General features: G+C 49.3%; 1 long non-coding RNA gene across 1 annotated transcript in view; it reads left to right on the forward strand.

Annotated features, from left to right (window-relative positions):
- The window catches only part of LOC140411734 (uncharacterized), a 355339-nt gene extending 345421 nt beyond the window's left edge, over window positions 1–9918 (forward strand). Inside the window, exon 4 of the long non-coding RNA XR_011940975.1 lies at window positions 9199–9918. This is a non-coding gene — a long non-coding RNA (uncharacterized lncRNA). The remainder of the gene's footprint in view (window positions 1–9198) is intronic.
- Window positions 9919–13790: the final 3872 nt, after the last annotated feature.

Here is a 13790-nt window from a genome sequence, read left to right on the forward strand (position 1 = left end):
GAGGTCAGGAGCTGAATGACGCTGACGGAATCCATCTGAGCGTCCGTGAGCAAGTTATTGCTGAGTAAGTGCCGCTTGAGAGCACTGTTGATGAATCCTTCCATCATTTCACTGATGATGGAGTAGACTGATAGGGCGGTAATTGGCCGGGCGGTAATTGGCCGGGTTGGATTTGTCCTGTTTCACGTGTACAGGACACACCTAGGCAATTTTGCACTTGGCCAGGTAAATGCCAGTTTTGTAGCTATACTGGAACAGCTTAGCAAGGGGTGCGGCAAGCTCTTTGAGCACAAGTCTTCAGTACTATTGCTGGAATATTGTCAGGACCCATAGCCTTTGCAGTATCTAGTGCCTTCAGCCGTTTCTTTATATCACCTGGAGTGATTCAAATTGGCCAAAGTCTGGCGTTTGTGATGCTGGTCCTGGAGGAGACCGGAATGGATTATCCACTTGGTACTTCCTGCAGAAGATTTTTGCAAATGCCTCAGCCTGGTCTTTTGCTCAGATGTGCTGGGCTCCTCCATCATTGAGGGTGGGTATAATTGTGGAGCCTCCTCCTCCAGTGAGTTGTTTAATTGTCCACCGCCATTCACGACTAGATGTGGCAGGACTGCAGAGCTTAGATCTGATCCGTCGGTTGGTGGATCGCTTAACTCTGTCTATCTCTTGCTGGTTATGTTGCTTGGCATGCAAGTAGTCCTGTGTCACCAGGTCGACACCTCATTTTTCGGTATGCCTGGTGCTGGTCCTGGCATGCTCTCCTGCACTCTTCATTGAATCAGAGTTGATCTCCTAGATTGATAGTAATGGTAGAGTGGAGGATATGCCATGAGGTTACGGATTGTGGCGGAGTACAATGCTGCTGCTACTGATGGCCCACAGCGCCTCATGGATGCCCAGTTTTGAGTTGCTGAATCCATTCTGAAGTTTCTCATTTAGCACAGTGGTAGTGCCACACAATACGATGGACGGTATCCTCAATATGAAGATAGGACTTTGTCTCCACAAGGACTGTGCGGTGGTCACTCCGACCGATACTGTCATGGACAGAGCAGGCAGGTTGGCGAGGATGAGGTCTAGTATGTTTTCCCCTCTTGTAGGTTCCCTCACCATCTGTCACAGACCCAGTCTTACAGCTAGGTCCTTTAGGACTCAGCCAGCTCGGTCTGTGGTGGCTCAAAGTTCAGCTCTGTTCCTCTGGTAGCCATGGGATATTGGACGTTTTACTGCCCTGCCATTGCTGCACTACAGTTTGTACAACCAACAAGATGCAGCACAGCGACTCATCAAAAATCCTTCAACAGCATTTCTTTCTCCTGTGACATCAATTACTGAGAATGAGAAGAGTAGCAATATTAGACCTCAATCACCTCCAAGTTCCCCTCCAAGTTACACACAGTCCTGATTTGGACACATATCACTATTCCTTCACCAATGTGGGTTTTCCAACCGAATGCCATTGTGGGAGTACTTTCACCACAAGGACTGCAGCAGTCAACCATCTTCTCGGGGTAACTAGAGATAGGCAATAAAAGCAGCCTTCGCAGAATCACCCACCTCCTCAGACCTAATATTTTTTTAAAAACTAGTGAAACTTCACAGGGTGACAAACTCTAATACAAGTGAAATGATGGAGGAGTTAAAGACAGATTTAACAGGCACGATCTAAAAAGAGTAAGTGAATATTCCATCTGGCAACCTGCACTGAAACATAAAGGCTGAAGATAGTATTAGGATTTGCTCTAAAATAGTTACAACGTCAGCTAGGCTGGGAGGGCCTTCCTTTCAATCTTTTTCCTCTTTTCGTAATTGAAGCTCCTTGCTCTTGAAAGGAATTTCCTGGAGTGAGGAACTTCCAATTAACCACACCTTTAAAAGAATTTTCACAAAAATGCTTCAGAACAAACTTGGGGCCCGCCCTCTGCATTCTCCCATGAAAGTCCACAGTATGGCCTTTTTCCTCTCCATGGAGCATTATGATATGTCCTTCAAACCGGAGGGTTAGCCACCGAATAGATGGGCGCGATGGCTTTGTGCCGGTGGGATCTTGCTGTGCTGCTGACGGCAGACCCCCCCCCCCCCCCCGGCCACGGGTTTCCCGGCAGCATGGGGCGAATCAATGGTAAATCCCATTGGCAGCTGTAAGACCTGGATATTCTGGTGCTGGCCAATGGACTGCCGCCTCCTGCCGCTAGGAAACACGATAATCTCGTCGGTGAAATTCAAATCACACCTTCACACGGAGCGAATTTGGATTCAATTCATTAAGTAATTTGAGAGATAACATTAGAAAAAAGACAATGAATGATTGCTGTAAAAACCCAGCTTTAGGGAAGGAAACTTACTGCCCCTACACAGTCTGGCTTATATGTGAGTCCAATCCCACAATATGGGTTGGGTTTTACAGCACCTGGATGGGTGTATTGTAGGTGAGTGTGGGAACGTAAAATATGTTAGGTTCCCAGCCAATCTCCTTCTCACTCACCCCCAACCTGTTCCCCATAATATGGCCACAAGCCCTGAGGCCTATTGAAGCACTTAACTGCCCAATTATTTGTCAATTAAAGACCTCAATCCACTTCCATTGCCATAAAATGTTGGGTAGTGACAGCTGGGCCAGAGCGTGACTGCCTTTTCTGAATGGACTTCTGTAAAAAGGTGTGAGGGAAGGGGGAACACGTCAATCTAGAGGTGTCCTGTGCACATCAGTGGCACTCCCCTCCCCTCCCCCTCCCCATCAGTACCCCCACTTTATTCCTCGCCACATGCCCTCTCGAATCTGGACCCTAACTGCAACCCCCCCCCCCCCCCCCCCCCACCTCTCCCTGGACTCTCGCATCCCACCCCGCCCTGAAAGCTCGGGACTTATCTGTCTCTGATAGTCATTGCTCTTCTTCCTGTGCCTCTTCACAATCCCAGTAGTGCCCACTACTGAACTCTGGCGCTGTCAGGGCTGCTAGAGCTGCCAGCCAATCTGATTGTCCGGCAGCCCCCGAGGGGACATTCTGTCCACTGAGGGGGCCCGGAGATCCGACCCTCAGGCTGATTAGCCCACCCCAAGCATGTTATTTCTGTGAAGCAGACTTTTTAAAAGCTGGTCTGTTCCCTTCTGGGGAGCTGATCAACATGCACACCCTGTAAAATGCAACCCTTTTTGTGAACTCTTAATGCCCTGCAGTGTAGTTGGGAAAAGTGACTTTACAATATTGCCCACGTCCCAGCAACATTTTAAACAAAAATACAAGTAACTGTTGTTGGATTTCTCTGGCACAAACCATTGTCATTATTTAATAGCAGGTAGTTACTAAGCTTCCAGCTGCAAAGCGATTACTGGTATATTTTCTATAAAGCTGGGAAGTCACTTTCTACTCCAAAGACTTATTCATTGCAACACTATTCTGACTGGCAGTGCAACAATATTGTCCATGTGAGATTAGAGACAATTAAATTGAAGAACTGGAGTCATCTTTAATTTGCCATTCGTGGAGCTGCCATTTTGACTCCATTACATTAATAAGATCAGCATAATTGAATATGATTAGATGTGTTAATAAATCACCGAAGCATCTTTTTTTAATAACTTCTGAGCCAGACAGTATTAAAGATGCTGGAGACGTGCGCAGGGGCAGTTGTTATGACAATTTGTTTGCAGTGATGTTGGTTGAATGATAATTATTGACGAAGGCAACAGGAACACTACCTCAGATAGCTGCAAGGGATCTTTACATCCATCTGACAGGACAGACGATACCTCAATTTAAAATGTCATCTGAAAGGCAGCACGCAGAACATCTCCAACATTACAGTTCCAGTTTCAGTACTGCACCAAAGTCTCAGCCAAGATTACATGAGCAAGTCCCTGGAGTGGCTCTGGACCTTGCAACCTTCCGGTGCAGAGGGAAGAGTAACGTCCTGCAACCCCGCATAATCTCACAAACTTTGCTCGTGTTGACCCTCGATTGCAGAAAACCTGTACCTCCTAATGTGCTGTAAGCATTCTGCAATACTAACGTCCCATTAGCCTTTTTAAATAATCATAGAATCACAGAATATACAGTGCAGAAGGAGGCCATTTGGCCCATCGATTCTGCACCGGCCCTTGGAAAGAGCACCATGTTTAAGCCCATGCCTCCACCCTATCCCCGTAACTCAGTACCACAGTCCAAAGACGTGCAGGTTAAGTGCTTTGACCATGCCAAATTGCCCTTAGTGTCCAAAATAGGTAGGAGCAGGTTATTGGGTTACGGGAATAGGGTGGAAGTGAGGGCTTTTGGACATTAAGGGACAATTTAGCATGGCCAATTCACCGAACCTTCACATCTATGGACTGTGGGAGGAAACCGGAGCACCCGGAAGAAACCCAGGCACACATGGGGAGAAAGTGCAAACACTATGTATATATGCATCCAAGTAAAGGGTTAATTATTACATCTCTGTGTGATACCAACACTAGAGAGCACTACCAGTTACCAGTGTATATATAAGAACTCAGGGAATCTTAGGTATGATTCAGTTAGTAAGTGCAGCAGAGAGAGATAGATCACAGCATAGTTAAGAGTAGATAGAAGTAGCACGTGTAGTTAATTAGTTATTATTTAAACATAGATTACTTTATTAATAGTTATAGTTCTGTGGAGTGGGCAAATTCAATATCATTTAATTGTTATTCAATAAATCAGTTTTGCTTTAAGTTTAAGTTTGGCGATTTCTTTATAATCACACCGTCAGACCATTCTGGATTACAAAGCAAAGAGTAATGATATATTACCAAAGAGAGTAATATAACACTCCACACAGACAATCACCCGAGGCCAGAATTGCACCGGGGATCCTGGAGCTGTGAGGCAGCAATGCTAACCACTGTGCCACCACGCTGCCAATAACTTTTGTACTTTTGTACTTGTTCACTTTTTTTGGCGCTTTCTGTACTTAGACTCCTAAATCATGCTCATATATCTTAAGAATACTTTGTGTCTATTTTTCAAGAATAGAATTAAAAAGGTGGGATGTTCTTTATTAAATTTTCCAATTAAGGGGCAATTGTGGGCAGCACGATAGCACAGTGGGTAGCACTGTTGCTTCACAGCTCCAGGGTCCCAGGTTCGATTCCCGGCTTGGGTCACTATCTGTGTGGAGTCTGCACGTTCTCCCTGTGTCTGCATGGGTTTCCTCCGGGTGTTCCAGTTTCCTCCCACAAGTCCCGAAAGACGTGCTGTTAGGTGAATTAGATATTCTGAATTCTCCCTCAGTATACCCGAACAGGCGCCGGAATGTGGCGACTAGGGGCTTTTCACAGTAACATCATTGCAGTGTTAATGTAAGCCTACTTGTGACAATAAAGATTATTATTATTTAGCCAATCCACTTACCCCGCACATCTTTGGGTTGTGGGGGTGAGACCCTCGCAGACACGGGGAGAATGTGCAAACTCCACATAGACAATGACCCGGGGCCGGGTTCGAACCCGGATCCTCAGCGCTGTGAGGAAAGGGAGAGAAGTTATGCAGAGAATTGAAGAGCAGGGAAGTTATGTTAAACATGTATTGAAACTTGGCTGGACCACGTTTAGAGAACTACATGCTGTTTTGAGCGCCATATTATTACAATTGAGGCATATGAGGGAGTGCAGAAAAGATTTACAAGGATGATACCAGAAATACGTGTAAATATATCAGGGAAGGATTGACAGGCTAGACCTCTTTTGAGAAAAACGATGACTGAAGGGTGACCTACTAGAGGTATTTAAACAGAGAATAAAGACCAGCATGGACTGGTTGGGCTGAATGGCCTGTTTCTGTGCCGTATAGCCTTAGTATTCCTATGAAGAGTGATGCACGATCAATCGCACAAAGACTTGAGTTGGGTACAACTGAGGCTTTATTGCTCTAAGATGTGTGGCCTCCCACAGCAGTTGGCAAAATGGCTGCAGCTTGGAGGACACACATATTTATACTCCGCCTACTGGGCGGAGCCAGCAGGCAGGGACGAACAACGTACCTGTAGTACAGGTCCTACCATACATCACCTAATAAAGGTGCAACAGTGGTTTACCACATTCACCCCCTGTTAAAATTGAGTCCGGCGGGGGTGGTGGAGAACTATATGCAACAAATGGTTTATATTTACATTTACAATATTTGATAGAGAGAACAAAATGTCTTTTGAAGTCCAGTTGACCAGTTAGAGGTTTAACCGGTCCGGGGCCTTGATGTGCCGCTGGGAGCGACGGAGCGGTGGCGGCGATGTCGATACTGGCCCAATGTTCGGTGCCTCCGGGAGCGTGCCAAAATCCTCTTCATCCTCGGGCGTGGGCAGGGGGAGGACAGATGGTCCTGGGGGGGGTTGCTGGGGAGCACCGGGGGAGGGGTGGGTGGTGCCGGGCCCCGGGGGGGGGGGGTTTGGAACCTGCTGGTACCAGGTCCCTGAGGGAGACAGTATCCTGGCGGCTGGTGGGGTATGCCACAAAGGCATACTGGGGGTTTGCATGGAGCAATTGCACCCTTTCCAACAACAGGTCCGCCTTGTGGAGTTGGACATGCCTACGGAGTAGGATGGGTCCTGGAGCTGCGAGCCAAGTCGGAAGTGACACCCCGGATGTGGACTTCCTGGGGAAGGCAAAGGGACATTCATGGGGTGTGTTGTTAGTGGTGGTGCACAGTAGGGACCGAATGGAGTGTAGTGCATCGGGGAGGACCTCCTGCCAGCGGGAGGCTGGGAGGTTCCTGGACCATAGGGCCAGTTGAACGGCCCTGCACACCGTCCCGTTCTCCCTCTCTACCTGTCCGTTTCCCTGGGGGTTGTAGCTTGTCGTTCTGCTGTAGGCAATACCCCTGCTGAGCAGGAACTGATGCAGGCATATTGGCTGGGTAAGGCCCCCGCTGGGGCGGCCGTCTGTGGGGTCCACGATGCGTAGCAGGGGTGGGCCGCGTGGCTGGGGCTGGGGGTGTAGGCCTGAACTAGTTTATTTGTCTCTGCTAGGTCGAGCGTGGCCCCTTTTAACAGTCGTTGGCGTATGAGGTCCGACGCAATCCCCGTAACAAACGCATCCCGCATGAGGAGGTTTGAATGTTCAGTGGCCGTAACGGCCTGGCAGTCACAGTCCCGGACGAGTGGGATTAGGGCCCGCCAGAATCTTCTATGGACTCACCAGGGAGTTGAGAGCGAGTGGCGAGTACATGCCTGGCGAAGACCGTGTTCGTCTTCTGAGCGTAATTCTCTTTGAGAAGTGTCATCCGCAATAAAGCTTCTGTTGTACCCAACTCAAGTCTTTGTGCAATTGATCGTGCATCAATTTATTGCTCTAAGATGTGTGGCCTCCCACAGCAGCTGGCGAAAATGGCTGCAGCATGGGGGACACACATATTTATACTCCGCCTACTGGGCGGAGCCAGCAGGCAGGGACTATCAACGTACCTGTAGTACAGGTCCTACCATGCATCACCTAATAGAGGTGCAACAATAGTTTACCACAAAGAGCACCATTGGATGGGATTCTAAGATAACCAACAGAAATGCATTGCAAGAATTTTGGGGACGAAAGAAAGCAAATAGCTGCTTGTGGCAATCATTTACCTCATGTTGGATCTGGAACCCTCAATCGGGAGTTACACCCAGAGGCTGGGAGAAACATGGTGACATTTTAAAGCCACAGTTGGAGGACATTTGACCTTAACCTACCCATTGCGAATCTGACAGGATCGGGCATATTGTTTTTTTAACACACCTATTTATACTCTATTGAAGTCAATAAAACCACTGTCCACTTGAACATGTGGGCTAGCCAACCTAGTGAGCTGGATCGGAACAGAAAACATCGCATCCAACAATTCTACCTTCCAAAATAGATCATTTACCCTCTTCTTAAAATCATTAGTGCATGGCTGGAATCCAAGGGAAGCTGAGGTAGATTTATAATTGTTCACAGTCTACCCAATTATTTCTGGAGAGAGTCCAGAATAAACTTCAAGCACGACAACAGATGGCAATATATACGATGTTGCAAAGACAGATTCAATTATGAGTAACCAGAATCCATTGACTGGCAGTGTTTTTGGGCAAAGAAAGTCAACCATCTGTGCCAAGACTGCCTTACATAATTAAAAATCAGCAAATATACATTTTTAGACATTGCCCACAATTAGAAGATCAGAACTAGCTAGTTATTTTGGCTTTAGCCCAATAGAAACAGTTCCCATGTTTGGCTGTATTCACTTCAAGATGAAGGGGTAATCTAATACTTAAACCTTGAGATTAATGGCCACTTCTTTTCATTCATCTTTTATTGCACCGATAACTATATGCACAGGATTACAGCTTACATTATATTAAACAAGGGGTTTGTTAATCTATGAGACAGCAATTGTGGAATTCCTCAAGTTGTGATCCCTCAGTTTCATCCTGTGGAGTTGACCCTGCTTGAAGTTTGCAGGGTCAGTGACGGAACCTAATTAACAAGGGCTAAACGGATAGAAGTCCAACATGTGCAATTTCAGCATTGACCTGTTAGAAAGTTCGAAGTAGTGGGTGGTGTTCCCCAGCTCCGTCCCTTAGACTCTAGCAATTATACTTTCAAATTCTTGAGCAAGGAGGTCAATTGGCGACCATTACAAAGACAACAGGAGGGTGTTCAGGGGTTTCTACCAGTACGGCATTGTCACGTGTTTTCTTCACTTCACACCAGCTGGAGGCTGCTAGGGTGCAAGGTAAGGTAATGCCTCGGTACCTCTACATATAGTTTGCCCCAACTTCCTCCCTCAATGCCCTTCCCAACCTCTCCTGAGTCCTCACTCAAGCCAATGCCAGGACTCTGGCGCTTCCCAACCTCTCTTCCCTCAAGTCAGTGGTCCTGCCTTTGAACTCCTCCCTCAAGCCAAAGGGGCCTGTGGAGTGTGCACCACCAGAGGTGAATGGTAGGCCAGTAATAGTTAAACAATTCCTTAACTCAGCCTGGTCCCCAATCTCCCCCTTTCCTGATCACCAGGACATGGGCTTTATAGCCTATCTCTCGAGCTCTGCTTCTTAAGCAAAAAGGCAAAATAAGTTTTATTAGTTAGTTCTGCTGCATGGCACTTTTCAATAGTCATTTTTATTAATTTATCATTTTTTAAAATGATCAATTTATTGCTTCAACATTGATTTTTGTTTTGCTCAACGAGCTGTTCATGTTTTCTTCATAGCTTAAACTTTTTTTATTTCTAGTTTGATGTGCCAACTCAGGTCTCCAGCTGCTGCTGCTGGGATTCTTGCTGAAGGGGAATGAGAGGCTCACAAGAAGTCTGATTGCTTTTTGGAGGGTTTGCAAAAGAAATTCAGTGGACTTCTCCATCGGCGGGATCCTCACCTCTGCCGGCAGCGCACCCACACCTGCGGGTTTCCCAATGGCATGAGGTGGCCACAAGGAAACCCATTGGCCGGCTGCAGGAACAGGGAATCTCGCTGCCGGAGGAGGCGCGCAATGCCGGAAAACTCATCTGGCGAGCCGGCGAATCCCACCTATTATGTTTGCACCAATAGAAACGGGAAATGGTGAAAATGCTCAGCACATCTGGCAGCATCTGTACCGAGCGAAACAGAGGTCAGTGTCATGTCATCAGAACTAGTAACGGTCATGGACCTGAAGCCTTAACTCTGTTTCCCTCTCAACAGATGCTACCTGGCCTGCTGAGTATTTCCAGCATTTTCTATTTATGTTCCAGATTTTCAGCATCTGTAAATTTGGCTTTCCTATAATATACTCGATGTTGCGCATTTGTAAGTGCAGTTTGTTTCAATTTAAAATGAGAAAATATTCATCACTCAATACAAAGTGCATATTCTCAGTTGATAAAACCATGGACAGAAATGGCACGATTGTTAGATGAATTGATTAATGCTACCTTGTTGGAAGGTTTTGCCATTTATAAAACCAGGAGTCCTGTACCAATCGAATGTGTCACTGTTTGATAACGATATTCTCATTTGTACATGCGATTGTTGTTTGTGGTGCTTGTGAGTTTCAAGTCTTTTGAATGTTGCTGTCTGGATATTGCACAAGGCCAGATTCAAAAAAGCAGAGCTAGTTGCATCATATCAGGTTGCGCAGAATTATCTGGCAAAGCTATGGTAGTAAAGTACATCATACTTAAACCAAGCTTTCGATGGGCTTTAGAAATGGATGCATAGTGTACAAAAGTCACAAAGATTCGCTAAACCTACAGAGAAGCAGTTCAATCCCATTATGACTATAGTTTCCAATTCTGGGAACCTGGAGAGTGTGAAGGCTTTGCAGAGGGTTCAAGGGAGATTTACTGGAATGGCTCCAGGCTTGAGGGATTAAAGAGTATGTGGGGTTGTTCTCCTGAGAACCAAGAAGCCTGAGGGGATTTGATGGAGGCATATAAAGTGATAAAGGGAAAGTAACATTCGCACCACACACGTGCCAGGCAATGACCAAGTCCAACAAGAGAGTGTGGTAGTATGCATTAGGGGTCATGTGGGACTGTGAAGCTGTGATGTCATTGGCTGACAGATCCCGGGTCCTGGTTGGCTGTTGACCACTAGCTCCGCCCTGAAGGCGGAGTATAAGAACCAGGAGTTCTCCCCCGCAGGCCAGTCTGCTACTGAACTGCGGGGAACAAGTCACGCTTAATAAAGCCTCATCGACTTCATCTCTATTCGTCTCTCGTGAGTCTTTGTGCGCTACAATTTATTAAGCGTGCTTAAAGAACTATGGAGCTCAGGATCATCCCGGAATGCCTGAGGATCAGCCCCCACGCAGTGAACTCAGCAGCAGTTTTCAAACACTGGCAGACTTGTCTCGAGGCCTACCTCAGAACGGCCCCCGGCCGGGTCACAGAAGACCAGAAACTACAGGTCCTGCACTCGAGGGTAAGCCCGGAAATTTTCCCTCTCATCGAAGACGCAGAGGATTTCCAGACGGCGTTCGCAGCACTAAAGAGCATCTATGTTCGCCCAGTGAACCAGATCTACGCACGCTACCAACTCGCAGCGAGACGGCAAAGTCCCGGAGAATCGATAGATGAAGTCTACGCCGCGCTACTAATTTTGAGACGGGCCTGCAGCTGCCCGCCGGTAAACGCGATGGAACACATGGACATGTTAATGCGTGGTGCTTTTGTGGCTGGTATGAACTCTTCCCAAATCCGCCAAAGACTTTTAGAAAAAGAGTCGCTAGGACTCTCAGAGGCACGGGCCCTTGCAGCCTCCCTGGATGTGGCCGCGCAAAATGCCCGCGCCTACGGCCCCGACCGCGCAGCAGCCCCTTGGGCTCCGTGGACCCCCGTCGCGACAAACACCCCCCCTCCCTCCCCACCCCACAGGCTTGCGCGGTTCAGACGCCAAGTCATCCCGGGGGAGCCCGCTGCTATTTCTGCGGCCAGGTGAAACACCCCCGGCAGCGCTGCCCGGCCCGCGCAGCGATTTGTAAGAGCTGCGGGAAAAAGGGCCATTTCGCGGCTGTGTGCCGGTCCCGGGAGGTCGCCGCTGTCCCCGGAGAACAAGGAGTCCTGCGCGCTTCTAACGCTCCCCAACCCCCCCCAGCGCCCCATGTACGACCCGCAGGCGCCGCCATTTTGGGTCCCGGCCACCATGAGGGGAGGAGGGGTGCCGCCATCTTGGGACCCCCCAGACCTGTGCGACGCATGGGGACGGCCATTCTGTCCACCCCCGCCGCCATCTTGTGACCCCCCAGCCATGTGCGATGCATGGGAGTGGCCATTTTGTTCGCCCCGCCGCCATCTTGTTCACCTCCGCCGCCATCTTGGATGGCAACAACGGACCCCAGTGTCGACGGCTCCACGGGGTTCAAGGAAGACGCTCAAGCACTACGATCACGTCTGGCCTCAGTGACGCTGGACCAAGCACGGCCCCGGACGCTCCAGACGGCGACAACAACGGTGCTGATAAACGGGCACGAGACACCATGCCTGGTCGACTCCGGGAGCACGGAAAGCTTCATCCACCCCGACACGGTAAGACGCTGTTTTTTGACCATCCGTCCCAGTGCGCAAAAGATTTCCCTAGCTGCAGGATCCCACTCCGTACAGATTAAAGGCTTCTGCATAGTGACCCTAACGGTGCAAGGGAGGGAGTTTAAAAACTACAGGCTCTACGTCCTTCCGCAACTCTGCGCGCCCACATTACTGGGATTAGACTTCCAGTGCAATCTGCAGAGCCTGACCTTCCAATTCGGCGGCCCAATACCCCCACTCACTATCTGCGGCCTCGCAACCCTCAAGGTTGAGCCCCCATCCTTGTTTGCAAACCTCACCCCGGATTGCAAACCCGTCGCCACTAGGAGCAGACGGTACAACGCCCAGGACCGGACATTCATTCGGTCCGAAGTCCAGCGGCTACTGAAGGAAGGCATAATCCAGGCCAGCAACAGTCCCTGGAGAGCACAGGTGGTAGTAGTAAAGACAGGGGAGAAGCAAAGGGTGGTCATAGACTATAGCCAGACCATCAACAGGTACACACAACTAGATGCGTACCCTCTCCCCCGCATATCCGACATGGTCAATCGGATTGCCCAATATAAGGTCTTCTCCACCGTGGACCTCAAGTCCACCTACCATCAGCTCCCCATCCGCCCAAGTGACCGCAAGTACACAGCCTTCGAGGCAGACGGGCGAATATACCACTTCCTAAGGGTCCCATTTGGCGTCACAAACGGGGTCTCGGTCTTCCAACGAGAGATGGACCGAATGGTTGATCAACACGGGTTGCAGGCCACGTTCCCGTACCTCGACAACGTAACCATCTGCGGCCACGATCAGCAGGACCACGACGCCAACCTCCAAAAATTCCTCCAGACCGCTAAAGCCTTCAACCTCACATACAACGAGGACAAGTGCGTTTTTAGCACAAACCGGCTAGCCATCTTGGGATATGTAGTGCGCAATGGGATAATAGGCCCCGACCCTGAACGCATGCGCCCCCTCATGGAATTTCCCCTCCCGCACTGCTCAAAAGCCCTAAAACGCTGCCTGGGGTTCTTTTCATATTACGCCCAGTGGGTCCCCCAGTACGCAGACAAGGCCCACCCCCTAATACAGACCACGACCTTCCCTCTGTCGACAGAGGCTTGCCAGGCCTTCAGCCGCATCAAAGCGGATATCGCAAAGGCCACGATGCGCGCCATCGACGAGTCCCTCCCCTTCCAGGTCGAGAGCGACGCCTCCGATGTAGCTCTAGCGGCCACCCTTAACCAAGCGGGCAGGCCCTTGGCCTTTTTCTCCCGAACCCTCCACGCTTCAGAAATCCGCCACTCCTCAGTGGAAAAGGAAGCCCAAGCCATAGTGGAAGCTGTGCGACATTGGAGGCATTACCTGGCCGGCAGGAGATTCACTCTCCTCACGGACCAACGGTCGGTAGCCTTCATGTTCGATAATGCACAGCGGGGCAAAATTAAAAACGACAAGATCTTAAGGTGGAGGATCGAGCTTTCCACCTTCAACTATGAGATCCTGTACCGTCCTGGAAAGCTGAACGAGCCGTCCGATGCCCTATCCCGCGGCACATGTGCCAACGCACAAATTAACCGCCTCCAAACCCTCCACGAGGACCTGTGCCACCCGGGGGTCACTCGGTTCTACCACTTTATAAAGTCCCGCAACCTCCCCTACTCTGTGGAGGAGGTCCGTACAGTCACAAGGAACTGCCACATCTGCGCAGAGTGCAAACCGCACTTTTTCAGGCCGGATGGTGCGCACCTGATCAAGGCTTCCCGTCCCTTTGAACGCCTTAGTCTGGATTTCAAAGGGCGCCTCCCCTCCACCGACCGCAACACATAC

This window comes from Scyliorhinus torazame, chromosome 4 (genome assembly GCF_047496885.1).
Source record: "Scyliorhinus torazame isolate Kashiwa2021f chromosome 4, sScyTor2.1, whole genome shotgun sequence".
Taxonomy (NCBI): domain Eukaryota; kingdom Metazoa; phylum Chordata; class Chondrichthyes; order Carcharhiniformes; family Scyliorhinidae; genus Scyliorhinus; species Scyliorhinus torazame.